Consider the following 26,568-nt stretch of genomic DNA (forward strand, 5'->3'; position numbering starts at 1 on the left):
TTTCCGGAACTATCTGGATAAATTTCTGATCGTTTATCTGGATGATTTTCTGTTTTTTTCTGATAATTGGGACTCGCATGTGGAGCAGGTCAAGATGGTCTTTAAAATTTTGCGTGAAAATTCTTTGTTTGTCAAGGGCTCAAAGTGTCTTTTTGGTGTACAGAAGGTTCCCTTTTTGGGGTTCATTTTTTCCCCTTCTGCTGTGGAGATGGACCCAGTCAAAGTCCGAGCTATTCTTGATTGGACTCAGCCCTCGTCAGTTAAGAGTCTTCAGAAGTTCTTGGGTTTCGCTAACTTCTACCGTCGTTTTATCGCTAACTTTTCTAGCATTGTGAAACCTTTGACGGATATGACCAAGAAGGGCTCCGATGTGGTTAATTGGGCTCCTGCTGCCGTGGAGGCTTTCCAGGAGTTGAAACGTCGGTTTACTTCGGCGCCTGTTTTGTGCCAGCCTGATGTCTCGCTTCCCTTTCAAGTTGAGGTGGATGCTTCAGAGATTGGAGCAGGGGCCGTTTTGTCGCAGAGAGGCCCTGGTTGCTCTGTTATGAGACCTTGCGCCTTTTTCTCTAGGAAGTTTTCGCCTGCGGAGCGAAATTATGATGTGGGCAATCGGGAGTTGTTGGCCATGAAATGGGCATTTGAGGAGTGGCGTCATTGGCTCGAGGGTGCTAAGCATCGTGTGGTGGTCTTGACTGATCACAAAAATCTGATGTATCTCGAGTCTGCTAAACGCCTGAATCCTAGACAGGCCCGCTGGTCATTGTTTTTCTCCCGTTTTGACTTTGTTGTCTCGTATTTACCAGGTTCAAAGAATGTGAAGGCCGATGCTCTTTCCAGGAGCTTTGTGCCTGATGCTCCTGGAGTCGCTGAACCTGTTGGTATTCTTAAGGATGGTATTATCTTGTCAGCTGTTTCTCCAGATCTGCGACGTGTGTTGCAGAGATTTCAGGCTGATAGGCCTGATTCTTGTCCACCTGACAGACTGTTTGTGCCTGATAAGTGGACCAGCAGAGTCATTTCCGAGGTTCATTCCTCGGTGTTGGCAGGTCACCCAGGAATTTTTGGCACCAGAGATCTGGTGGCCAGATCCTTTTGGTGGCCTTCCTTGTCTAGGGATGTGCGGTCATTTGTACAGTCCTGTGGGACTTGTGCTCGAGCTAAGCCTTGCTGTTCTCGTGCCAGCGGGTTGCTCTTGCCCTTGCCTGTCTCTAAGAGACCTTGGACACATATCTCCATGGATTTCATTTCTGATCTTCCGGTGTCTCAGGGCATGTCTGTTATCTGGGTGATATGTGATCGCTTCTCCAAGATGGTCCATTTGGTTCCTTTGCCTAAGCTGCCTTCCTCTTCCGATCTGGTTCCTGTGTTTTTCCAGAACGTGGTTCGTTTGCACGGCATCCCTGAGAATATTGTGTCAGACAGAGGATCCCAGTTCGTTTCCAGATTCTGGCGATCCTTTTGTAGTAGGATGGGCATTGACTTGTCGTTTTCGTCTGCTTTCCATCCTCAGACTAATGGACAGACGGAGCGAACTAATCAGACTTTGGAGGCTTATTTGAGGTGTTTTGTCTCTGCTGATCAGGACGATTGGGTGACCTTCTTGCCGTTAGCTGAGTTTGCCCTTAATAATCGGGCTAGTTCCGCCACCTTGGTTTCGCCGTTTTTCTGCAACTCTGGTTTCCACCCTCGTTTTTCTTCGGGTCATGTGGAACCTTCTGACTGCCCTGGGGTGGATTCTGTGGTGGATAGGTTGCAGCGGATCTGGAATCTTGTGGTGGACAACTTGAAGTTGTCACAGGAGAGGGCTCAGCGCTTTGCCAACCGCCGCCGCGGTGTGGGTCCCCGACTACGTGTTGGGGATTTGGTGTGGCTTTCTTCCCGCTTTGTTCCTATGAAGGTTTCCTCTCCCAAGTTTAAACCTCGTTTTGTTGGTCCTTACAAGATATTGGAAATTCTTAATCCTGTATCCTTTCGCCTGGATCTTCCTGTGTCGTTTGCGATCCACAACGTGTTTCATAGGTCCTTGTTGCGGCGGTACGTTGTGCCTGTGGTTCCTTCTGCTGAGCCTCCTGCTCCGGTGTTGGTTGAGGGCGAGTTGGAGTACGTGGTGGAGAAGATCTTGGATTCTCGTCTCTCCAGGCGGAGGCTTCAGTACCTGGTCAAGTGGAAGGGCTATGGTCAGGAAGATAATTCCTGGGTGGTCGCCTCTGATGTTCATGCGGCCGATTTAGTTCGTGCCTTTCACGCCGCTCATCCTGATCGCCCTGGTGGTCGTGGTGAGGGTTCGGTGACCCCTCACTAAGGGGGGGGTACTGTTGTGATTTTGCTTTTTGCTCCCTCTAGTGGTCATTAGTGATTTGACTCTGGAGCGTCTGTCTTTTTCTATATCCTCACCTGGGCCGTTAGTTCAGGGGCGTTGCTATATAAGCTCCCTGGACCTTCAGTTCAATGCCTGGCATCGTTGAAATCAGAGCTAATCTGTGGTGCTCTTGTCCTCTGATCCTGGTTCCTGTTTTTCAAGCTAAGTCTGCTTCCTTGCTTTTTGCTTTTGTTTTGTTTGGTATTTTTGTCCAGCTTGTTCCTATCTGTATCCTGACCTTTGCTGGAAGCTCTAGGGGGCTGGTGTTCTCCCCCCGGACCGTTAGACGGTTCGGGGGTTCTTGAATCTCCAGCGTGGTTTTTTGTAGGGTTTTTGTTGACCAGATAAGTTATCTTGCTATATTCTGCTATTAGTAAGCTGGCCTCTCTTTGCTGAACCTGGTTCATTTCTGTGTTTGTCATTTCCTCTTACCTCACCGTTATTATTTGTGGGGGGCTTGTATCTTGCTTTGGGGTCCCTTTCTCTGGAGGCAAGAGAGGTCTTTGTTTTCTTCTCCTAGGGGTAGTTAGATTCTCCGGCTGGCGCGAGTCATCTAGCGATCACCGTAGGCATGATCCCCGGCTACTTCTAGTGTTGGCGTTAGGAGTAGCTATTTGGTCAACCCAGTTACCACAGCCCTATGAGCTGGATTTTTGTATCTTGCAGACTTACACGTTCCTCTGAGACCCTGTCCACTGGGGTCATAACAGTCTGCCTCTCATTACAGTTGTCCTCCACTGAACAAAGCTGAGCCTCAATTTTCATCCTGTTTCGGATATTAAACTGCATTTGGCCTACTTGTTTGGTTGGGCCTACTAAAGGTGTCTGCCGCTCCTTGCTTTTCTCCTCCACTGAACAAAGCTGAGCCTCAATTTTCATCCTGTTTCGAATATTAAACTGCATTTGGCCTACTTGTTTGGTTGGGCCTACTAACTGTGTCTGCCGCTGCTTGTTGTTCTCCTCCACTGAACAAAGCTGAGCCTCAATTTTCATTCTGTTTCGGATATTAAACTGCATTTGGCCTACTTGTTTGGTTGGGCCTACTAACTGTGTCTGCCGCTGCTTGTTGTTCTCCACTGAACAAAGCTGAGCCTCAATTTTCATCCTGTTTCGGATATTAAACTGCATTTGGCCTACTTGTTTGGTTGGGCCTACTAAAGGTGTCTGCCGCTCCTTGCTTTTCTCCTCCACTGAACAAAGCTGAGCCTCAATTTTCATCCTGTTTCGAATATTAAACTGCATTTGGCCTACTTGTTTGGTTGGGCCTACTAATGGTGTCTGCCGCTGCTTGTTCTCCTCCACTGAACAAAGCAGTGCCACCTGTTTACTCCTGTTACCAATTTTGAACTGCATTTGGCCCACTTTATTACTTGTTCCTACTGTGTCTGCCACTCATTACAGTTGTCCTCCACTGAACAAAGCAATGCCGCCTGTTTAGTCCTGTTAACACATTTGAACTGCATTTAGCCTACTTTATTATTTGGGCCTACTAACTGTATTTCCTTCTCATCCTGCCCATTGCCCAGCCACTGCTAGATGAGTCTGCTAGTACATTGACCCAGACCACTACATTCTCCTTGCACTCTACACAGCCAGAATCTGACCCTGCTGAAAGTCAGGTTCCCCTTGCCGCATACTATACCACCTTACACGGGGACAAAGAGGAAGGTGCAGATGAAAGTGCATGATCCTTCATCAGGTGGGGGGCATACTCATTGGTGATGTCACTGGCACAGGGCCCCTCATAGTACCCAAAAGTGTCTCTGCCGGTGGGAGGTGCCCCCGCCATCAAACACACCGCCGAACTTTGAGGGGCCCTGTGCCAGTGCCAATGCGAACGAGTGCCCCCCCCCGCTTGCTCAGGATCACAGCACTTGTAAAGTTTAAATACTTACCTCTCCCTGCTCCACCGCCGTGACGTAGTCTGAGTTTCCTGGGCCCACAAAAAACTTGAACCAGCCCTACCCCCCCACAACTTTAGCCAAATGACCTCCAATTTTCAATGACTAACTATTATTATAAGGTAAATTAAGATTGACAAGCTTAAGTAACAAGAATTGATGTTTTTGGCATTAAAATGGGCACTGTAGGTGTTTTCCTGTCCTCCACTCACTGCCGACTTTGATTCCCCATTGACTTGCATTGGGTTTCGTGTTTCGGTCGGCTCCAGACTTTACACAATAATCGGCCGATTTCCTGACTCGATCCTAAAAAAGTAAAAGTCGCTCAACTCTAGTTTCCACAGCATGAGACCCATGGGGTGGCCGGAAGCTGCTTTTGTTTCATAGTCCTAGGCTAGTGATGGTTAGGGTATTACCAGAAGCATGCTTCCGGTAATACCCTATCCATCACTAGCCTAGGACTGCGAAACAAAAGCAGCTTCCGGCCACCCCATGGGTCTCATGCTGTGGAGACGTTTATTAATTTTATACAAGATTCTTTCTATACCATTCTTGAAGACATGGAAAAGGGGAGACTCTTTTTCCCCTCCAATTTACCTGTTGACGAACACCAAGCCCTTAGGACACTCCAGAGAGATAGCAATCTTATAATCAAACCAGCTGATAAGGGGGGTACCTTGGTCGTGCTGGATAGATCCAGCTACCTCTCTGAAATTTCCAGACAGCTGGCGGATACATCCATCTATCATAGACTTACCAAAGACCCTACTCATGATATCCGCAATAAGATTGAGGCCATTCTATTGAAATATGCCCATCTTGGAATCCTTGATTCCAAAACTATGGATTTCCTTAGGAAAAAGAACCCGGTCACTCCGGTGTTCTATACCTTACCCAAGATTCATAAGGACCTACAGCATCCTCCCGGCAGGCCCATAGTGGCCTCTACAGAGTCCATTCTATCTCCAATATCCATTTTTTTGGAGAATATTCCCACTCCAATGATTCAGAATACACCCTCCTTTTTGCTAGACACAGGGGCATTCCTTAATATTACTTGGAATCTTGATACCGTACCACCCAACACGATTTTAGTTACTATGGATGTCAAGGATTTGTATACCTCCATCCCCCATATTGAAGGGATTAATTCTGTGCACTCTCTCCTGTCGTCATCTAATATGGAAACGGACCAAATTAACCTATGTTTAGACCTTCTTACACTGGTACTATTTAACAATTTCTTTCTTTTCCAGGACAGTTTTTTTCTCCAGACTAGGGGGACCGCTATGGGCTCCAACGTAGCGCCCCCCTATGCTAATGCCTATATGGCACATTTTGAGGAATCGGTGATTTATAAACACCCCCTGTTTATCACCAATGTCCTCCAGTGTACACGTTACATAGACGATGTATTCTGCCTTTGAGGGGGCACATTGGAGTCTCTTAATCAGTTTTCCTTAATGTTTCCTGGCCTGGCATTAAGTTCACCATGAATCATGATGGGAGTTCAGTGAGTTTTTTGGACACGATTGTCATTAAAGACCCCGATGGTCATCTCACTACAGATCTCCACATCAAGCCAACTGATAGGAATAGCATCCTACACTATCAGAGCTTCCACCCACCTTCAGTTAAACGTTCTATACCAAGGTCACAATTCCAACGTGTTAATCGCATTGTCTCAGACGATGTCACACGTAGTCAACGTTTACATGACATGACATCGAAATTTCGCAACAGAGGATACCCCACATCAGTATTAAATGGACAATTAAACCCTCCACCCCGAACTCGCAATACCGAACACAACAAAAGGATACCATTCGTGCATACTTATCATCCGTTTTCATTCATTCTCCATAAAAAAAATCAGGAAACATTGGCCCCTGTTATCAACGGCCTATCCCAATATCCCGGAGTTCAGAGTTCCTTTTTTACCATGTTTTAAACTACCCCCTAATCTCAGATATAGTCTGGTCAAGGCGGACATAGGCTCTACACAAATTAAGAGATGACTATTCCTATCTACACCTAGAATTGGAACATTTCCCTGTCTACACTGTGCCCAGTGTAGTAATGTGCAGAAGGGCTACACCTTCTACCATCCACATTCAGGAAAAAGCTATCAGATCAGACAATACTACACATGTGAGACATTCTTCATAGTGTATCTAATTAAGTGCCCTTGTGGCCTATTGTATGTTGGTGAGACCACACAACCTGTACGGGACAGAATCTCGAAGCATAAATCGACAATCCGTTGTAAAAACCTACTCTTACCTATCCCATGGGGTGCAACGTTAGTCCGCCTCCACGTGGTGCACCCTGGGTAACGCTAAAGGACTAACAATCTTGACGACCAAACAATCAAATTACATCTAGATCTCTTGGTCAATATATTTTACATCATTTCGACTCTGATTTCTGTTCGTTTGTCCCCTTTAAATCACTGTTTATTGTTTTGTTAATCATTCTTATATGATGTTAAAATATATGTTCATACGATTAACTAAAACCTATCCCATACCACTTCCATTCACAGGGCCATTCCATCTCCCAATTGAAGCATCAGGTAATTGATTCTGTCCCCCCACCACGACGGGGAGGTGATAGGATATCTCTCCTAAAAAAAGCGAAGCATATTAGATACACACTCTTGAGACACTCACCCCTAAGGGGTTAAATAGAGAGTATGACCTGTTAGCATTTATATAGAGTACGTCTTTGTGATAGTTGTATGTCGTGAGCATTAACTGCATTTTCTCTATTTCTTTAGAGTCGTTATTGATCTGTGGACAAATCATTTCACGAGCACCTCCTTATCCTCACTGCCTGTCGCACCATGTGTAAGATTGTGCCTTCCAGAAATGCCACATTGGATTTATGTATTCTTTCTGCACCTTTTTATAATAATAGCCTGTTCTTCTACTCCTTAAACATGACTCATACTCATACATTTTAGGAATATTCACTCCACTTTATACTGTGGCTCTCACATATCGCTGCACTATAAAATTCCTCCATAATCTCCACTTTATACTATATAGTGGCCTCCATGTATCCCCGCGCCATAATAAACTCCCCCTGTAACATATATATGCAACGTGACTCCTTCACATAACAGTCAGACTGTGATCTGACTATTACTATATTGGTGGAACGCATTCAATGTGTCACTGGAGCGCACCTCCATCTTGGTTAGGCCACATCCGCTCCCAGCACACATCAGCACTCACCGGCTCCCTCCCACTGCCGGTCTACAGCGTTTGCACGCCTTCCTCCATGTGCATATCAGGTAACACTCTTACTACAAACCCCAGACAAGTGGTGGAGTCCGTGTCTGCAGCACTACAGCCGGGTGAGTTATTGCACGTCGTTCACATCACCCCCCTGACTATTTAACCTTTGAGCCTCTGATCTGATAACAACTTTCCCTCACTACAGGCTGTGCTCATATTAGCGTTCTCTAATCAATGCCTTCTTTTAAAGGGGTATGCCGACATGCTCTATCCACACTAGTATATTGCATCAGAGTCACGGTCCCTATTCTCTATTTTCTAACACACTCACCCTTGTCCATCTTTTCAGCCTTAACCATTCCAGTCTGTTAATCAGAGTTAACACTTACTTCACCACCAATCACCATACGGTATGTACCTTCGCTCATTTCTTACTATTTCCCATTTGACTGTGCCATGATGTGTCTATTTTTCTCCAAACCACGTTTCATTTTGTTAATGTAGTGCCATGAACTTTTTTGTATATACTTTATTTATTTTTTTCATTAATTTGCATACTATTTCCTTGATAATTCTGTAACTTTCAGGAGCGTCTCACAGATATGGTGATACACCACACACTAGACATGATTGTAACACACTGGCTCGTACCAGCACTGACCAAGCCACCATGGACTTTGCAAAGTTCTTTGCCCACCAAGAACTGGTTACAAAAGGACTTGTAAAGTTCACTGATAAAGCCAAGAACTATAGGTCATGGCGAGCCTCGTTCCAGAAGGTTATTCAGGGTCTGGACCTTTCTAGTAGTGAGTCGGTCAAGCATGCCAAAATACTAAAAGACATTAATATAAAGCATCCACGCATAGGTCTACGTAAATTGTGGGAAATACTTAATGAATGCCATGGGTCCATAGAAGTCATAGAGAATGCTTTATACAAAAGAATTGATAATTTCCCTAAGATAGGGTCTAAAGGTCATCAAAAGCTTAGAGAATTGAGTGATTTATTGATAGAGTTATAGGTTGCCCAGCAGGAAGCACACTTGCCCGGATTGGCATTCTTAGACACTGCTAGGTATGTCAATCAGATAGTACTAAAACTTCCTTACAACCTACAAGAAAAGTGGATTACATAGGGTTCACGGTATAAGCAAACTCATAAGCATCCCTCCTTTCACTATATTTGTCGAATTTGACACCCAACAAGCTAGGATCAGAAATGACTCTAGTTGTGACTTCATTCTGTCATGCTTCCCTGCCCCTGGTGTTAAACCCAGTAAGACACCCGTGGCAGTCCACAAAACTAATATTGTTTCCACAGGCCCTCCTCACAATGCAAGTAAGCACTCTCCAGAAGAGAACAAACCTCAAGATATCAGTAAGCAGTGTCCACGACACAGGAAACCATATCCTCTACTAAAATGCCGAGCCTTCAGGGAGAAGTCTTTGGAGGATCGCAAAGGTTTCCTCAAGGAAAACAACATTTGCTTCAAATGCTGTGCCACCACCTCTCACCTCACCAGGAACTGTGAAGTGAGCGTGAAATGTGCAGAATGCAGCAGCACAGATCACAATACAGCCTTACACCCTGGACCACCTCCACAAGTGTTGTCACAATCAGAGGAGCAAGATGAGAAGCAGAAGAACACTGACGAAGACACTCCTGAGGTCACCTCTCAATGTACGGAGATCTGTAAGGGACTCACAGGAAGAAGATCCTGTTCAAAAATCTTCTTTGTCCAAGTCTACCCAGCAGGCCACAGGGACAAAGCGCTGAAGATATATGCAATCCTAAATGACTAAAGTAACAGGTCTCTAGCCAAGTTCATCTTCTTTGACAACTTCAGCATTGTAGGCCCTGGTTACCACTACTTCTTGAAGATGTGTTCAGGTACCATTGAGATGGAGGGGAGGAAAGCAACCAGACACAAGGTAGAGTCCATAGAAGGCCAGACCTGCCTATTGCTACCAACCATCCTGAAGTGCAACCAGATTCCTGACAACAGGTCTGAGATACCTTCACCGGAAGTGGCAATACATCACCCCCATCTGAAGCGTATAGCCCACCTGATACCTGAGTTGGATCCAGAAGCCCCTGTTATGGAGACACGGGGTCAGTGGGTGCTCTCGTTGTTGTGTATCCGCTTTTTGGGCTCCCCTGGTGGTTGCTGGTGGTACTGGTGACTTGTTTGCACTTTGCTTCTTCTGTTCACCTGCTTCCATCAGTGTTTGGGAGTTTCCTATTTAGCCTTGCTCTCCAGTCATTTCCTTGCCGGTCATCATTGTAACCAGAGCCTTCGGTTGCATGTTCCTGCTACTAGTCTGCTGATCAGCTAAGTGGACTTTGTCCTTTTGTTTTGTACCTTTTGTCCAGTTTGCAGTTTTTGTAATCCTCTGTAGTTGGAAGCTCTTGCGGGCTGAAATTGCCACTCCTGTGTCATGAGTTGACACAGGAGTCTTAAAGTAATTTCAGGATGGTTTTTTGAAAGGGTTTTCAGTTGACCGTGAATTCCTCTTTTGTATCCTTCTGCTATCTAGTAAGTGGACCTCTCTTTGCTAAATCTACTTTCATACTGTGTATGTCTTTTCCTCTTAATTCACCGTTATTACATGTGGGGGGCTGCTATCATCTTTTGGGGTATTTCCCTAGAGGTAAGCCAGGTCTGTTTCTTCCTCTACCAGGCGTAGTTAGTCCTCCGGCTGGCGCGTGGCATATAGGAAGCCGTAGGTATGCTCCCTGGCTACTGTTAGTTGTGTGGTAGATTTAGCTCACGGTCAACTCGAGTTTCCATCACCCGAGAGCTCGTTCGTTACTTATGTGTTTTTTTACGTTCCCTTGCCATTGGGAACCATGACAGTATGACCGGCCTACAAAGTGTTAATTGTTTGGGCTGAAGCAGGAGAAAAAGAAGTGTTGAAGGGAAATTTTTTTTTTTTTCTTTCCCTCAGAGTTTTGCTGCCTAGCTCTTAATTGCTGTCTAGCTGCTTCTTACCTCCTCTTAACCCTTGAATGGCTCTGACCTTAGCTGTTTAACATGGATGTCCAGAGTTTGGCTGCAGGTTTAAATAATCTTGCTACAAAGGTTCAAAATTTACAAGATTTTGTTATACATGCTCCTATTTCTGAACCTAAAATCCCTACACCAGAGGTGTTTTCCGGAGATAGATCTCGGTTTTTGAATTTCAAATATAATTGTAAATTATTCCTTTCTCTCAGACCTCACTCCTCAGGAGATCCTGTCCAGCAGGTTAAGATTGTAATCTCTTTGCTGCGAGGTGACCCTCAAAATTGGGCATTTTCATTGGCACCAGGGGATCCTGCGTTGCTCAATGTGGATGCGTTTTTCCTGGCTTTAGGGTTGCTTTATGAGGAACCTAATTTGGAGATTCAAGCTGAAAAAGCTTTGATAGCCCTATCTCAAGGGCAAGATGAAGCGGAGATATACTGCCAAAAATTTCGTAGGTGGTCTGTGCTTACTCAGTGGAATGAGTGCGCCTTAGCGGCAAATTTCAGAGAGGGCCTTTCTGATGCCGTTAAAGATGTTATGGTCGGGTTCCCTGCGCCTACAGGTCTGAATGAGTCCATGACAATGGCAATTCAGATTGATCGGCGTTTGCGGGAGCGCAAACCCGTGCACCATTTGGCGGTATCTTGTGAAGAGACGCCAGAGAAAATGCAATGTGACAGAGTTATGTCCAGAAGCGAGCGGCAGAATTATAGGCGTTAAAATGGGTTATGCTTCTATTGTGGTGATTCTGCTCGTTATATCGGCATGCTCTAAGCGTACTAGGAAGGTTGACAAGTCCATTTCAATTGGCACTTTACAGTCCAAATTTATTTTGTCTGTAACCTTGATTTGTTCATTATCAGTTATTACCGTGGATGCCTATGTGGACTCGGGCGCCGCTCTGAGTCTTATGGACTGGTCCTTTGCCAGGCGCTGTGGGTTTGATTTAGAGTCTCTGGAAGTCCCTATACCTCTGAAGGGTATTGATTCTACACCTTTGGCTTGTAATAAACCACAGTTCTGGACGCAAGTAACTATGCGTATGACTCCAGACCATCAGGAGGTGATTCGCTTTCTTGTGTTGTACAATTTACATGATGTTTTGGTGCTTGGATTACCATGGTTACAGTCTCATAACCCAGTCCTTGACTGGAAGGCTATGTCTGTGTTAAGCTGGGGATGTCGGGGGGCTCATGGGGACACTCCTATGGTGTCCATTTCGTCATCTATTCCATCTGAGATTCCGGCATTTTTGTCTGATTATCGTGATATTTTTGAAGAGCCTAAGATTGGTTCACTCCCTCCTCACAGGGATTGTGATTGCGCCATAGATCTGATTCCTGGCAGTAAATTTCCAAAGGGTCGTTTGTTTAACCTATCTGTACCTGAACATGCTGCTATGCGCGAGTATATTAAGGAGTCCCTGGAAAAGGGACATATTCGTCCTTCTTCATCACCTTTAGGAGCCGGTTTTATCTTTGTCTTTAAAAAGGATGGCTCTCTGAGGCCTTGTATTGATTATCGTCTCCTGAATAAAATTACAGTCAAATATCAGTATCCGTTGCCTTTGCTGACTGATTTGTTTGCTCGCATAAGGGGGGCTAAGTGGTTCTCTAAGATTGATCTTCGTGGGGCGTATAATTTGGTGCGAATTAAGCAGGGGGATGAGTGGAAGACCGCATTTAATACGCCTGAGGGCCATTTTGAGTATTTGGTAATGCCTTTCGGCCTTTCTAATGCACCTTCTGTCTTTCAGTCCTTAATGCATGATATTTTCCGGGAATATTTGGATAAATTTATGATTGTGTACTTGGATGATATTTTGATTTTTTCTGATGACTGGGAGTCTCATGTTCAGCAGGTCAGGAGGGTTTTTCAGGTTTTGCGGGAGAATTCTTTGTGTGTAAAGGGTTCAAAGTGTGTTTTTGGGGTTCAAAAAATTTCATTTTTGGGGTATATTTTTTCCCCTTCTTCTATTGAGATGGACCCTGTCAAGGTTCGGGCTATTTACGACTGGACGCAGCCTACTTCTCTGAAGAGTCTCCAGAAATTCTTGGGCTTTGCTAATTTTTATCGTCGATTTATAGCTGGTTTTTCTGGCGTTGCTAAACCTCTGACGGATTTGACTAAAAAGGGTGCTGATGTTGCCAATTGGTCCCCTGCTGCCGTGGAGGCCTTTCGGGAGCTTAAGCGCCGCTTTTTGTCTGCCCCTGTGTTGCGCCAGCCTGATGTTTCTCTTCCCTTTCAGGTTGAGGTCGATGCTTCCGAGATCGGAGCGGGGGCGGTTTTGTCGCAGAAAAGTTCCGACTGCTCAGTGATGAGACCTTGTGCGTTCTTTTCGCGAAAATTTTCGGCCGCCGAGCGAAACTATGATGTTGGTAATCGGGAGCTTTTGGCCATGAAGTGGGCATTTGAGGAGTGGCGTCATTGGCTTGAGGGTGCCAGACATCAGGTGGTAGTTTTGACTGATCACAAGAATTTAATTTATTTGGAGTCTGCCAGGCGCCTGAATCCTAGACAGGCACGTTGGTCGTTGTTCTTTTCCCGGTTTAATTTTGTGGTCTCGTACTTATCGGGTTCTAGGAATGTGAAAGCAGATGCTCTTTCTAGGAGTTTTGAGCCTGACTCTCCTGGGAATTCTGAACCTGCTGGTGTCCTTAAGGATGGAGTGGTTTTGTCTGCTGTCTCTCCAGATTTGCGACGTGCTTTGCAAGAATTTCAGGCGGATAGACCTGATCGTTGTCCGTCTGGTAGACTGTTTGTTCCTGACGAGTGGACCACTAGAGTCATCTCGGAAGTTCATTCTTCTACTCTGGCAGGTCATCCGGGAATTTTTGGCACCAGAGATTTGGTGGCTAGATCCTTCTGGTGGCCTTCCCTGTCTCGAGATGTGCGTGTTTTTGTGCAGTCTTGCGATGTGTGTGCTCGGGCCAAGCCTTGTTGTTCTAGGGCTAGTGGGTTGTTGTTGCCCTTGCCTATTCCGAAGAGGCCTTGGACGCACATCTCTATGGACTTTATCTCGGATCTCCCTGTTTCTCAGAAGATGTCTGTCATCTGGGTGGTGTGTGACCGTTTTTCTAAAATGGTTCATTTGGTGCCATTGCCTAAGTTGCCTTCCTCATCTGAGTTGGTCCCTCTGTTTTTTCAAAATGTGGTTCGCTTGCATGGTATTCCGGAAAACATCGTTTCTGACAGGGGTACCCAGTTCGTGTCTAGATTTTGGCGGGCAGTCTGTGCCAGGTTGGGCATTGATTTGTCCTTTTCGTCTGCATTCCATCCTCAGACCAATGGCCAGACGGAGCGAACTAATCAAACTTTGGAGACTTATTTGAGGTGTTTTGTGTCTGCGGATCAGGATGATTGGGTTGCCTTTCTGCCGTTGGCGGAGTTTGCTCTTAATAATCGGGCTAGTTCTGCCACTTTGGTTTCTCCTTTCTTTTGCAATTCAGGGTTTCATCCGCGTTTTTCATCTGGTCAGGTTGAATCTTCGGATTGTCCTGGAGTGGATGCGGTGGTGGATCGGTTGCATCGGATTTGGGGACAAGTGGTGGATAATTTGGAATTGTCCCAGGAGAGGACTCAGCAGTTTGCTAACCGTCGTCGTCGTGTTGGTCCCCACCTTCGCGTTGGGGACTTGGTGTGGTTGTCTTCCCGTTTTGTCCCTATGAGGGTTTCTTCTCCCAAATTTAAGCCTCGGTTCATCTGTCCTTATAGGATTTTGGAGATTCTTAACCCTGTTTCCTTTCGTTTGGGCCTCCCGGCATCTTTCGCTATCCATAATGTGTTCCATCGGTCGTTGTTGCGGAGATATGAGGTACCAGTGGTTCCTTCTACTGAACCTCCTTCTCCTGTGCTGGTGGAGGGTGAATTGGAGTACGTCGTGGAGAAGATCTTGGACTCCCGTATTTCCAGACGGAGACTTCAATATCTGGTTAAATGGAAAGGCTATGGTCAGGAAGATAATTCTTGGGTAACTGCCTCTGATGTTCATGCCTCGGATTTGGTTCGTGCCTTTCATAGGGCTCATCCAGATCGCCCTGGCGGTTCTTGTGAGGGTTCGGTGCCCCCTCCTTAAGGGGAGGGTACTGTTGTGTATCCGCTTTTTGGGCTCTCCTGGTGGTTGCTGGTGGTACTGGTGACTTGTTTGCACTTTGCTTCTTCTGTTCACCTGCTTCCATCAGTGTTTGGGAGTTTCCTATTTAGCCTTGCTCTCCAGTCATTTCCTTGCCGGTCATCATTGTAACCAGAGCCTTCGGTTGCATGTTCCTGCTACTAGTCTGCTGATCAGCTAAGTGGACTTTGTCCTTTTGTTTTGTACCTTTTGTCCAGTTTGCAGTTTTTGTAATCCTCTGTAGTTGGAAGCTCTTGCGGGCTGAAATTGCCACTCCTGTGTCATGAGTTGACTCAGGAGTCTTAAAGTAATTTCAGGATGGTTTTTGAAAGGGTTTTCAGTTGACCGTGAAGTCCTCTTTTGTATCCTTCTGCTATCTTGTAAGTGGACCTCTCTTTGCTAAATCTACTTTCATACTGTGTATGTCTTTTCCTCTTAATTCACCGTTATTACATGTGGGGGGCTGCTATCATCTTTTGGGGTATTTCCCTAGAGGTAAGCCAGGTCTGTTTCTTCCTCTACCAGGCGTAGTTAGTCCTCCGGCTGGCGTGTGGCATATAGGAAGCCGTAGGTATGCTCCCTGGCTACTGTTAGTTGTGTGGTAGATTTAGCTCACGGTCAACTCGAGTTTCCATCACCCGAGAGCTCGTTCGTTACTTATGTGTTTTTTACGTTCCCTTGCCATTGGGAACCATGACATCTCGTCCACTGGCCCGGCTGTCTTTGGCAAGACTGCATGGACCACGGCTCATACCACTGAACGCCCGCTCTATCTCCCAGTGGGCAATACACTACATAGACAACACAGGGTTAAGGTAAAACAGGGTGGCAATACTTTATTGAACCACAGCACACAATAGCAAACAGAACATTCCCAACATGCCTGGAATTGTATGGGTACATGGGCGCATATAAAATATCACTGCGTCTCCACGTATTTCCAGTATGACACGATGTCAGAGCTCCAAGGGTCGTTACTCCATCTGTGGATGAACGCACAGAGAAGGGGTTATGACAAGCATAGGGAGATGACCAAGAACTGTCCATAGAGTCCATACAAGGTCCAAAGTCAGTTGACACGATGTCAGAGCTCCCAGGGTCGCTACTCCATCTGTGGATGAATGCACAGAGAAGGGGTAACGACAAGCATAAGGAGATGACCAAGAACTGTCCATAGAGTCCATACAAGGTCCAAAGTCAGTTGACACGGTGTCAGAGCTCCCAGGGTCACTACTCCATCTGTGGATGAACGCACAGTGAAGGGGTAACGACAAGCATAGGGAGATGACCAAGAACTGTCCATAAAGTCCATACAAGGTCCAAAGGCAGTTGACACGATGTCAGAGCTCCCAGGGTCGCTACTCCATCTGTGGATGAACGCACAGAGAAGGGGTAACGACAAGCATAGGGAGATGACCAAGAACTGTCCATAGAGTCCATACAAGGTCCAAAGCCAGTTGACACGAGAGTCACCACCTGGCTTATCTGACCATCTCCATGGAATCAGGCGAACAGCGGGTCCCAACCATGGCTTTCTCCAAGCAGATCCATGGTTCAGAGATGGTCACTGGATCAAATCTGTGTCCTTCCAACCGGAGCCGAAAACCCCTAGGTTGTATCCTATAGAATCCTAGATCAGTGTCCCTTGTGATGGTGCCATGATGAATTGGCTGCAGTCCTTTCTCTTGTCTGTTGGGTGGTTTGCAGAATGTCTGGTTTGTAGCTCTGTGTTACTTCAGTCTTTTTATACCCAATGCATGTAAGCTACCCTTAAGGTACCTTCACACTGAACAACTTAACAACGATATCGCTAGCGATCCGTGACGTTGCAGCATCCTGGATAGCGATATCGTTGTGTTTGACACGCAGCAGCGATCAGGATCCTGCTGTGACATTGTTGGTCGGAGCTAGAAGGCCAGCACCTTATTTCGTCGCTGGATCTCTCGCAGACATCGCTGAGTCGGCGTATGTGATGCGGATTCAGCGATGTCTTCACTGGTAACCAGGGTAAACATTGGGTTACTAAGCGCAGGGCCGCGCTTAGTAACCCGATATTTACCCTGGTTACCATTGTAAATGTAAAAAAACCCAAACACTACATACTTACATTCCGGTGTCTGTCGGGTCCCCCGGCATTCTGCTTCCCTGCACTGTGTCAGCGCCGGCTGGCCGTAAAGCAGGGCACAGCGGTGACGTCACCGCTCTGCTTTACGGCCGGCGCTTACAGTGCAGGGAAGCAGAACGCCGGGGGACCCGACAGACACCGGAATGTAAGTATGTAGTGTTTTTTTTTTTTACATTTACACTGGTAACCAGGGTAAACATCGGGTTACTAAGCGCGGCCCTGCGCTTAGTAACCCGATGTTTACCCTGGTTACCCGGGGACTTCGGCATCGTTGATCGCTGGAGAGCTGTCTGTGTGACAGCTCTCCAGCGACCACACAAGGACGAAACAGCGACGCTGCAGCGATCGGCATCGTTGTCTAGATCGCTGCAGCGTCGCTAAATGTGACGGTACCTTTAGAACCACCCAGGGTCTTTCAGTCCAACATCAAGAAAAGGTAAACAATGGTGATGGGATTAAGTATATTAGCATATAAGCACACATCAACAAACAAAGCTCAACACACTCAATGTACAGTCACCACTACAGACTTAGGGTACCGTCACACAGTGCAATTTTGATCGCTACGACGGCACGATCCGTGACGTCGCAGCGATCGTATGATTATCGCTCCAGCGTCGTAGACTGCGGTCACACGTTGCAATCACGGCGCTGGAGCGATGCCGAAGTCCCCGGGTAACCAGGGTAAACATCGGGTTACTAAGCGCAGGGCTGTGCTTAGTAACCCGATGTTTACCGTGGTTACCAGCGTAAAAGTAAAAAAAACCAAACCGTACATGCTCACCATCTGATGTCCGTCCGGTCCCTTGCCGTCCGCTTCCTGCTCTGACAGATCCGGCCGTACAGTGAGAGCAGAGCGCAGCGGCGACGTCACCGCTGTGATCTGCTCTCACTTTCCGGCCGGCAGACAGTCAGAGCGGGAAGCGGACGGCAAGGGACCGGACGGACATCAGATGGTGAGCATGTACGGTTTTTTTTTTTTTACTTTTACGCTGGTAACCACGGTAAACATCGGGTTACTAAGCGCGGCCCTGCGCTTAGTTACCCGATGTTTACTCTGGTTACCAGCGAACACATCGCTGGATCGCTGTCACACACAACGATCCAGCGATGTCAGTGGGTGATCAAGCGACGAAAGAAAGTTCCAAACGATCTGCTACGACGTACGATTCTCAGCAGGATCCCTGATCGCTGCTGCGTGTCAGTCACTGCGATATCGTAACGATATCGCTAGAACGTCACGAATCGTACCGTCGTAGCGATCAAAATTGCACTGTGTGATGGTACCCTTACACTGTATGTTAAATGGTATCAGTCTGCAAGTCTGTCCTCTTGAACCACCAGACATAAACACTTAAATGCACAAGCCAATATACAGATGAAAATTCAGTTCTTATTGGTTTGCAAAAAGGTAGCTGTCTGGGTAATTAAGATACAATCTGGTTTCTTCACAGCCCCAATAGCTTTACTCCTGGGAAGAGATATACTATGAGTCCATAAGACTAGAGAATATTTCAACGGCTTTCAGAACGCTCCATATGCACAGAGGCTTGACCTTGGATGGTTCATTACAGGAGACGTCTGTCTAGGCGGAGCAAACAAGCCAGCCTCAATCAACAGTATGCTTACCAGCACACTAGAAAATGGATGTCCGTCTCTCTTTCATCCATGTCACAATAGTGTGCTGGTAAAGGAATTACTGAGCAGCACTTTCCTGCCTTGCCCTTTCTCAGTTCCCACGAACGAAGACAACGCCTGTGAAGGTGAATAAGACCACATAGGATGTACAGTCTTCCACAGGGCAAAGGACGACAACAAGACAGCCATGCCAATAGAAGACAGGAATGTTTTTGGACATCATGGATAGACAAATATTCAAGGACAAGTGAAACAGTTGTGTCTCACCTTTACCATTTCGACCTCAGAGAAGACACCTACCCAGCAACAGGGGACTAGTCTACAACCAATTCATCTCCTTCAGACACAAGCTTCAGAAGTCAACTGAGATGCAGGAATATTTCTTTACCTTCATGGGGAAGATATTCCAGAACTACCATGCAGAGGCACTCAGAGGAGGGTTGGTGCTTGCCCATCTTCAGAGTGTATCATCCTAAGAAACCAGGTCAGAGTGGAGGAAGTCCCTCGAAGCCTTGACCGACCTTCATGTGAAATGACCATATTCTCCTGTGCCATCCACGGAAGTCAAAACACAAAGACTTTGTGTCTTCTGTGACGCATCAGTCAAAGCGATTGGAGCAGTAGTGTACCTCAAAACTATGGACATGAATGAGCAGAGCCACATCGGGTTCACCCTGAGCCGGACAAAATTGGCGCCACTTCACGAACACATGATACCCAGATTGGAATTCTGTGCTGCTGTTCTCGCAGTTGAGTTGGCTGAGCTTATCTCAGATAGGAAGAATCTGGAGATCAAAGATGCAGCGTTCTACACTGATAGCAAGGTGGAAATGGGATACATTTGCAAAAAAATGTGACGCTTCTATGTCTACGTCAGCAATCGGGTACTAAGGATAAGAAGATCCACCTGCCCTAATCAGTGGCACTATGTACCTACTCACCATAATCCTGTAGACTATGCGACTTGATCGGTTGCACCAAGTCATCTTAAGGACACTACATGGTTTATAGGCCTGCCTCCTTGTACCGTTCGATGCCCCACATCAGCAGGCCAAATACGTTCGAACTAGTGGATCCAGATACCGACTATGCATATCGTCACATTATCATCAACCCCATCACATTTTTCTGGTGAACCATCGCTCAATTGCAAGCCTTCACCCAACTGATCCAGACCCTCACTGATGAGCTTAAGGAGCTGCAGTCTCAGGTGGTGCAGCAGTTTCAGCAGTTGTTGGAGTTCTGGGTCTCGGCTCATGTGCAGGCTCAACTGGAACCCAAGATATCTCTCCCTGACAGGTTCTCTGGAGGGAGAGATAAATTTGGGGGTTTTCAGGAGGCCTGTAAATTATATTTCAGGCTCCACCTTCATTTTTCAGGGAGTGAGGAACAGTGTGTGAGGATAATAGTCTCCCTTCTCAAGGGTGATCACCAATCCTGGGCCTTCTCCCTGCCGACCAATTCAATATCTTCGTGGATGGTGGATGAGTTTTTTGCAGCATTGGCCCTGGTGTATGGAGATCCTGATGGCATTTTCACAAAATCAAGCAGGGGGCCACCCGGCTGAGGACTACTGCTCAGAGTTCAGGGTGTGGGCCACTGACACGCAGTGGAATGACCCTGCCCTTAGGAGTCAATTTTGTCAGGGTCTGTCACCTAGGCTGCAAGATACTCTGGTGCAATATGCTACTCTTGGGTCATTGGAAGCCACCATGGCCCTTGCTATCCAGGTGGATAGACAGACTCAGGGAGAGACATACACCAAATCTGCCCACTGTTGTCCTTCTAAGAATGAGGACACATTGGTGCACATGGACAAGCCTATGCATGTGGGAGGAGTCTCATCTCAAACAGGGTTGCCTGCGGCTCACCGTAGTATGGGGGCATGTTTCTACTGTCGACATACTGGTCATTTCATCAATGTCTGCCCAGCTCGCACCAAAGCATCTTCACAATCTCAAACGCCGTGTCTCCCTGGTCGTGTGGAGGGAGGTGACCAGGGTGTGTATATTTCCTCCATATTTTCATCTTAGTGCACCATCCCTGCTGAGGTGGTGGTTGGCGGGGTAACAGACTATACCAGTGCTTGTGGACACTGGAGCTGGAGTCAATTTGGTGGATTCTCACTTTGTCCAGACCAATGTCTGAGGGGTAGGACGCTAGCGAGACCCCTAAGTGTTCAGGCAATTGCCAGGGGAGGGTTACCCAAGTCGAAGTTAATATAAATGTGCGTATAGGAACTCGTCATTAAGAATCCCTGTCATGCTACATCTTGGATGGTATGCAAACTCCAATCATCTTAGGCCTCCCTTGGTTGAAGAAATATAACCCAGTCTTAGATTGGTGGTCCAGGGAAGCAGTCAGCTGGGCCCAGTCGTGTTAAGACTACTGCCTGGGAGCTTCGATCTCTGCCATCCTTCTTCAACCTACCCCTTCTTCTCTGGTGGGGGCAGTGGAGGTGCTGCCGGATTGTAGGGGCAAGACTCAACCCTCACCCCAAGTAAACCCTGTGTCTCGGAGTCCCCTTAGGAGGAGGGGTCAGGGGAGGGTGGTGGCTCCCTCTGTGGATAGTGGGGGTATAAGTTTGGTGACACAGGGGGACACCTCTGTTGTCGATTCCTCAGAGTTCACCATCTTGTGGCAAATGCATGCATGGAAATAAACATTCAAGTCCGGACCTGTGTGTGAATGAGTACGTATGGGTGTCCACCAAAAACATCAGGTGGAAGTATGCTACTGGAACCTGGAGATCTAGGGTGGTTGGCTGTATTGGATGTCAGTCATTCTCAGCCCAGGGACTTTTCAGCTGGAGTTACCTCTAGTAATGCACGTACAAAACCATTCCACAGGTTGGCGCTCTGGAGATTTGTGGTGCCTCCGGAGCCTACGTTATTGTCATCTCCATCGGGCTGCGTTTTCCGTAAACCTGAGGATCAGGTGATTGCAGAGGTCAACTCTGGTAGATCAAGGCATCCTCACCATATGTTGTTTTCTGGTGAAGTCCAGTGTTGAATGTCCAGAGGCCCCTAATTGAAGAGGGGGTACTGTCATGACCCATTTTTGGATTTGTGGCAGCTCTGGTTCCACTTTGTTTAAATGTATCTTTTTTCCTTTCAGTCCATTGGGGTTAATGTCAGTTTTTCTCCCCCGCTGGCAATCTAATGTAACTGTAGTGTTGCTGGTTCAGCTGATGTGGTGTTGACAACTCCCACCATCCTTTAAATGGTCACCTGATGCATCAGCTCACTGTTGATGATAGAGTTTAGTTTTGGACACCAGCCTAGCAGGAGCAGCTCTCTGGTATCAGCCACTTCTGGTGTTTACAGTCCTGTTGCTGTGCTAGCTGTGGTGTGGAGCTTGGAAGTGCTGTATTATCACCTTGTCCCTTTGGTGTTTATTACTGTCCCCATGTGGTATTATCTGCAGTGGTGAGGCTATTGCTGGCCAGTGCACTAGCTAGGGCAGTATTGGGTGACAGCGAGGGACTTAGGTTCATGATGGCGGTGGGGAAGGACACAATTAGGGCATTAGGAGAGTGCAGGGAAAGGCTCAATTTTGAGCTCAAGTGGTGACCATCCCCATTTCCTTATCTGTAGGGCCTTCATCTCCCCAATATCATCCCATTGTGTGTGTGTTGGGCCATCCGCTGACCGACCACCTGTTGGGTCGCAATACGTATCGTGACACCTGACTTTTCAGCTTTGCCCAAAAATGTTCAATATAATTGAGATCAGGGCTTTGTGATGGCCACTCCAAAACATTGACTTTGTTATCATTTTGGCAGTATGCCTTGGGTCATTGTCCATTTGGAAGACCCATTTCCATCCAAGTTTTAACTTCTTGGCTCATGTCTTGAGATGCTGCTTCAGTATTGCCACATAATCTTCTTTTCTCATGATGCCATCTATTTTGTAAACTGCACCAGTCCCTTCTGCAGCAAAACAACCCCACAACATGATGCTGCCACCCCCGTGTTTCATTTTTGGGATGGTGTTCTTAGGCTTCCAAGCTTCTCCTTTTTTCATCCAAATGTAATGATGGCCATTTTGCCCAAAAAGTTCATTTTTAGTTTCATCAGACCACAGGACATGTCTTCAAATATTAAGGTATTTGTTCTTGTGCACATTTGTAAACATTAATCTGGCTTTTTTATCTTTTTGTTGCAGTAATGGCTTCTTCCTGGCAGAGTGGCTTTTCAGCCCATAATGATACAGTACTGGTTTCACTCTGGATATTGACACAATCTTACCAGCTTCCGCCATCATCTTCACAAAGTCTTTTGTTTTTTTCCTTGTGTTGATATGCACATGTCGGACTAAAGCATGTTCGTATCTGGGACACAGAACCCATCTCACTTCTGAGCAGCATAATGGCTGGACATTCCCATCTTGTTTGTACTTGCGTATAATTGTTTGTACAGATGAATGAGGCACCTTCAGGTATCTTGAAATTGTACCCAAGGATGAGCCAGACTTGTGCAAGTCCACAATTCTCTTCCTGATATCTTGGCTGATTTCTTGAGACTTTCCCATGATGCTACACAAAGAAGCAGTGTGATTCAGGTGTGCATTAAAATACATCCACAGGTGTGTCTCTAATCAACTCAGATGCTGCAAAAAATCTGAAACTTCCAAACCCATGACATCATCAGCAGTCCAGAATTGTTTAACCCCTCTGTGACCTTAGACGTACTATCCCGTCGAGGTGACCTGGGCCTATCTGACCCTCGACGGGATAGTACGTCATAGCCGATCGGCCGCGCTCACGGGGGGAGCGCGGCCGATCGCGGCCGGGTGTCAGCTGCATATCGCAGCTGACATCCGGCACTATGTGCCAGGAGCGGTCACGGACCGCCCCCGGCACATTAACCCCCGGCACACCGCGATCAAACATGATCGCGGTGTACCGGCGGTATAGGGAAGCATCGCGCAGGGAGGGGGCTCCCTGCGGGCTTCCCTGAGACCCCCGGAGCAACGCGATGTGATCGCGTTGCTGCGAGGGTCTCCTACCTTCTTCCTCCCTGCAGGTCCCGGATCCAAGATGGCCGCGGCATCCGGGTCCTGCAGGGAGAAAGGTGGCTTACCGAGTGCCTGCTCAGTGCAGACGCTGGTAAGCCTGCACCGATGTAAGTGAGATCGGTGATCTGATAAAGTGCAGTGCACACTATCAGATCATCGATCTGTGATGTCCCCCCCTGGGACAAAGTAAAAAAGTAAAAAAAAAAATTTTCCACATGTGTAAAAAAAAAAAAAAAAAATCCTAAATAAATAATAAAAAAATATATATATATATATTATTCCCATAAATACATTTCTTTATCTAAATAAAAAAAAAAAACAATAAGAGTACACATATTTAGTATCGCCGCGTCCGTAACGACCCAACCTATAAAAATGCCCCACTAGTTAACCCCTTCAGTAAACACCGTAAGAGAAAAAAACAAAAAAACGAGGCAAAAAACAACGCTTTATTACCATACCGCCGAACAAAAAGAGGAATAACACGCGATCAAAAAGACTGATATAAATAATCATGGTACCGCTGAAAACGTCATCTTGTCCCGCAAAAAACGAGCCACCATATAGCATCATCAGCAAAAAAATAAAAAAGTTATAGTCCTGAGAATAAAGCGATGCCAAAATAATTATTTTTTCTATAAAATAGTTTTTATCGTATAAAAGCGCCAAAACATAAAAAAATGATATAAATGAGATATCGCTGTAATCGTACTGACCCGACGAATAAAACTGCTTTATCCATTTTACCAAACGCGGAATGGTATAAACGCCTCTCCCAAAAGAAATTCATGAATAGCAGGTTTTTGGTCATTCTGCCTCACAAAAATCGGAATAAAAAGTGATCAAAAATGGTCACGTGTCCGAAAATGTTACCAATAAAAACATCAACTCGTCCCGCAAAAAACAAGACCTCACATGACTCTGTGGAGCAAAATGTGGAAAAATTATAGGTCTCAAAATGTGGAGACGCAAAAACTTTTTTGCTATAAAAAGCGTCGCTGGTTTCACACTTGCGTTTTTGTCTGCAGCGTTTTTTGCACAAAAAAACACATGCGTTTTTTCCCTATATTTAACATTGAAAACACATGTGTTTTTTTGTACGCGTTTGGTCGCGTTTTCAAACGCATGCGTTTTTTTTCTGCATGTGTTCATTTTCAGAAATACAGCCTGCAGTATTTTCTTGCGTTTTTAAGCACATGCGTTTGCGTTAAAAACGCATGCGTTTTTATCGAAAAAAAAACAGAAAACACACTGAAAAGCCACCCACCACCATCAAGGTTGATAAAGGGATCCAAACCCTAACCCTAACTCTACCCCTAACCTCACCCCTAACCGTTTAATGAACATTTTCTGACAGTCATAGTGCCACGTATTTCAGTGCCACGTATTTCAGTGCCACGAATTTCAGTGCCACGTATTTCAGTGCCATGTATTTCAGTGCCACGTATTTCAGTGCCACGTGTTTCAGTGCCACGTATTTAAGTGTCACGTATTTCAGTGCCACGTATCACATATTTCAGTGCCACATATTTTAGTGCCACGTATTTAAGTACCACGTATTTCAGTGCCACGTATTTCAGTGCCACGTATTTCAGTGCCACATATTTCAGTGCCACGTATCACGTATTTCAGTGCCACGTGTTTCAGTGCCACGTATTTCAGTGCCACGTATTTCAGTGCCACGTATTTCAGTGCCACGTATCACGTATTTCAGTGCCACGTATTTCAGTGCCACGTATTTCAGTGCCACGTATTTCAGTGCCACGTATTTCAGTGCCACGTATCACGTATTTCAGTGCCACGTATTTCAGTGCCACGTATTTCAGTGCCACATATTTCAGTGCCACATATTTCAGTGCCACGTATTTCAGTGCCACGTATTTCAGTGCCATGTATCACGTATTTCAGTGCCACGTATTTCAGTGCCACGTATTTCAGTGCCACGTATTTCAGTGCCACGTATTTCAGTCACGTTTAGGGTTAGGGGTAGGGTTAGGGTTAGGGCTAGGGTTGGAGGTAAAGTTAGGGTTAGGGTTTGGATTACATTTACGGTTTGGATTAGGGTTGGGATTAGAATTATGGGTGTGTCAGGGTTAGGGGTGTGGTTAGGGTTACCGTTGGGATTAGGGCTAGGGGTCTGTTTGGATTAGGGTTTCAGGTAGAATTGGGAAGTTTCCACTGTCCAGGCACATCAGGGGCTCTCCAAACGGGACATGGCGTCCAATCTCAATTCCAGCCAATTCTGCGTTGAAAAAGTAAAACAGTGCTCCTTCCCTTCCGAGCTCTCCCGTGCGCCCAAAAAGGGGTTTACCCCAACATATGGGTTATCAGCGTACTCAGGACAAATTGAACAACAACTTCTGGGGTCCAAGTTCTCTTGTTATCCTTGGGAAAATAAAAATTTGGGGGGCTAAAAATCATTTTTGTGGGGAAAAAAAGATGTTTTATTTTCACGGCTCTGCGTTATAAACTGTAGTGAAACACTTGGGGCTTCAAAGTTCTCACAACACATCTAGATAAGTTCCTTGGGAGGTCTAGTTTCCAATATGGGGTCAATTGTGGTGGGTTTGTACTGTTTGGGTACATCAGGGGCTCTGCAAATGCAACGTGACGCCTGCAGACCAATCCATTTAAGTCTGCATTCCAAATGGCGCTCCTTCCCTTTCGAGCTCTGTCATGCGCCCAAACAGTGGTTTCCCCCCACATATGGGGTATCAGCGTACTCAGGACAAATTGGAAAACAAATTTTGGGGTCCAATTTATTCTGTTACCCTTGTAAAAATACAAAGCTGGGGGCTAAAAAATCATTTTTGAGAAAAAAAAAATATATTATTTTCACGGCTCTGCGTTATAATCTGTAGTGAAACACTTGGGGGTTCAAAGCTCTCAAAACACATCTAGATAAGTTCCTTAGGGGGTCTACTTTCCAAAATGGTGTCACTTGTAGGGAGTTTCAATGTTTAGGCACATCAGGGGCTCTCCAAACGCAACATGGCGTCCCATCTCAATTCCAGTCAATTTTGCATTGAAAAGTCAAATGGCGCCCCTTCCCTTCCAAGCTCTGCCATGCGCCCAAACAATGGTTTACACCCACATATGGGGTATCAGCGTACTCAGGACAAATTGCACAACATTTTTTGGGGTCCAATTTCTTCTCTTACCCTTGG

This window comes from Ranitomeya variabilis, chromosome 6 (assembly GCF_051348905.1).
Source record: "Ranitomeya variabilis isolate aRanVar5 chromosome 6, aRanVar5.hap1, whole genome shotgun sequence".
Taxonomy (NCBI): domain Eukaryota; kingdom Metazoa; phylum Chordata; class Amphibia; order Anura; family Dendrobatidae; genus Ranitomeya; species Ranitomeya variabilis.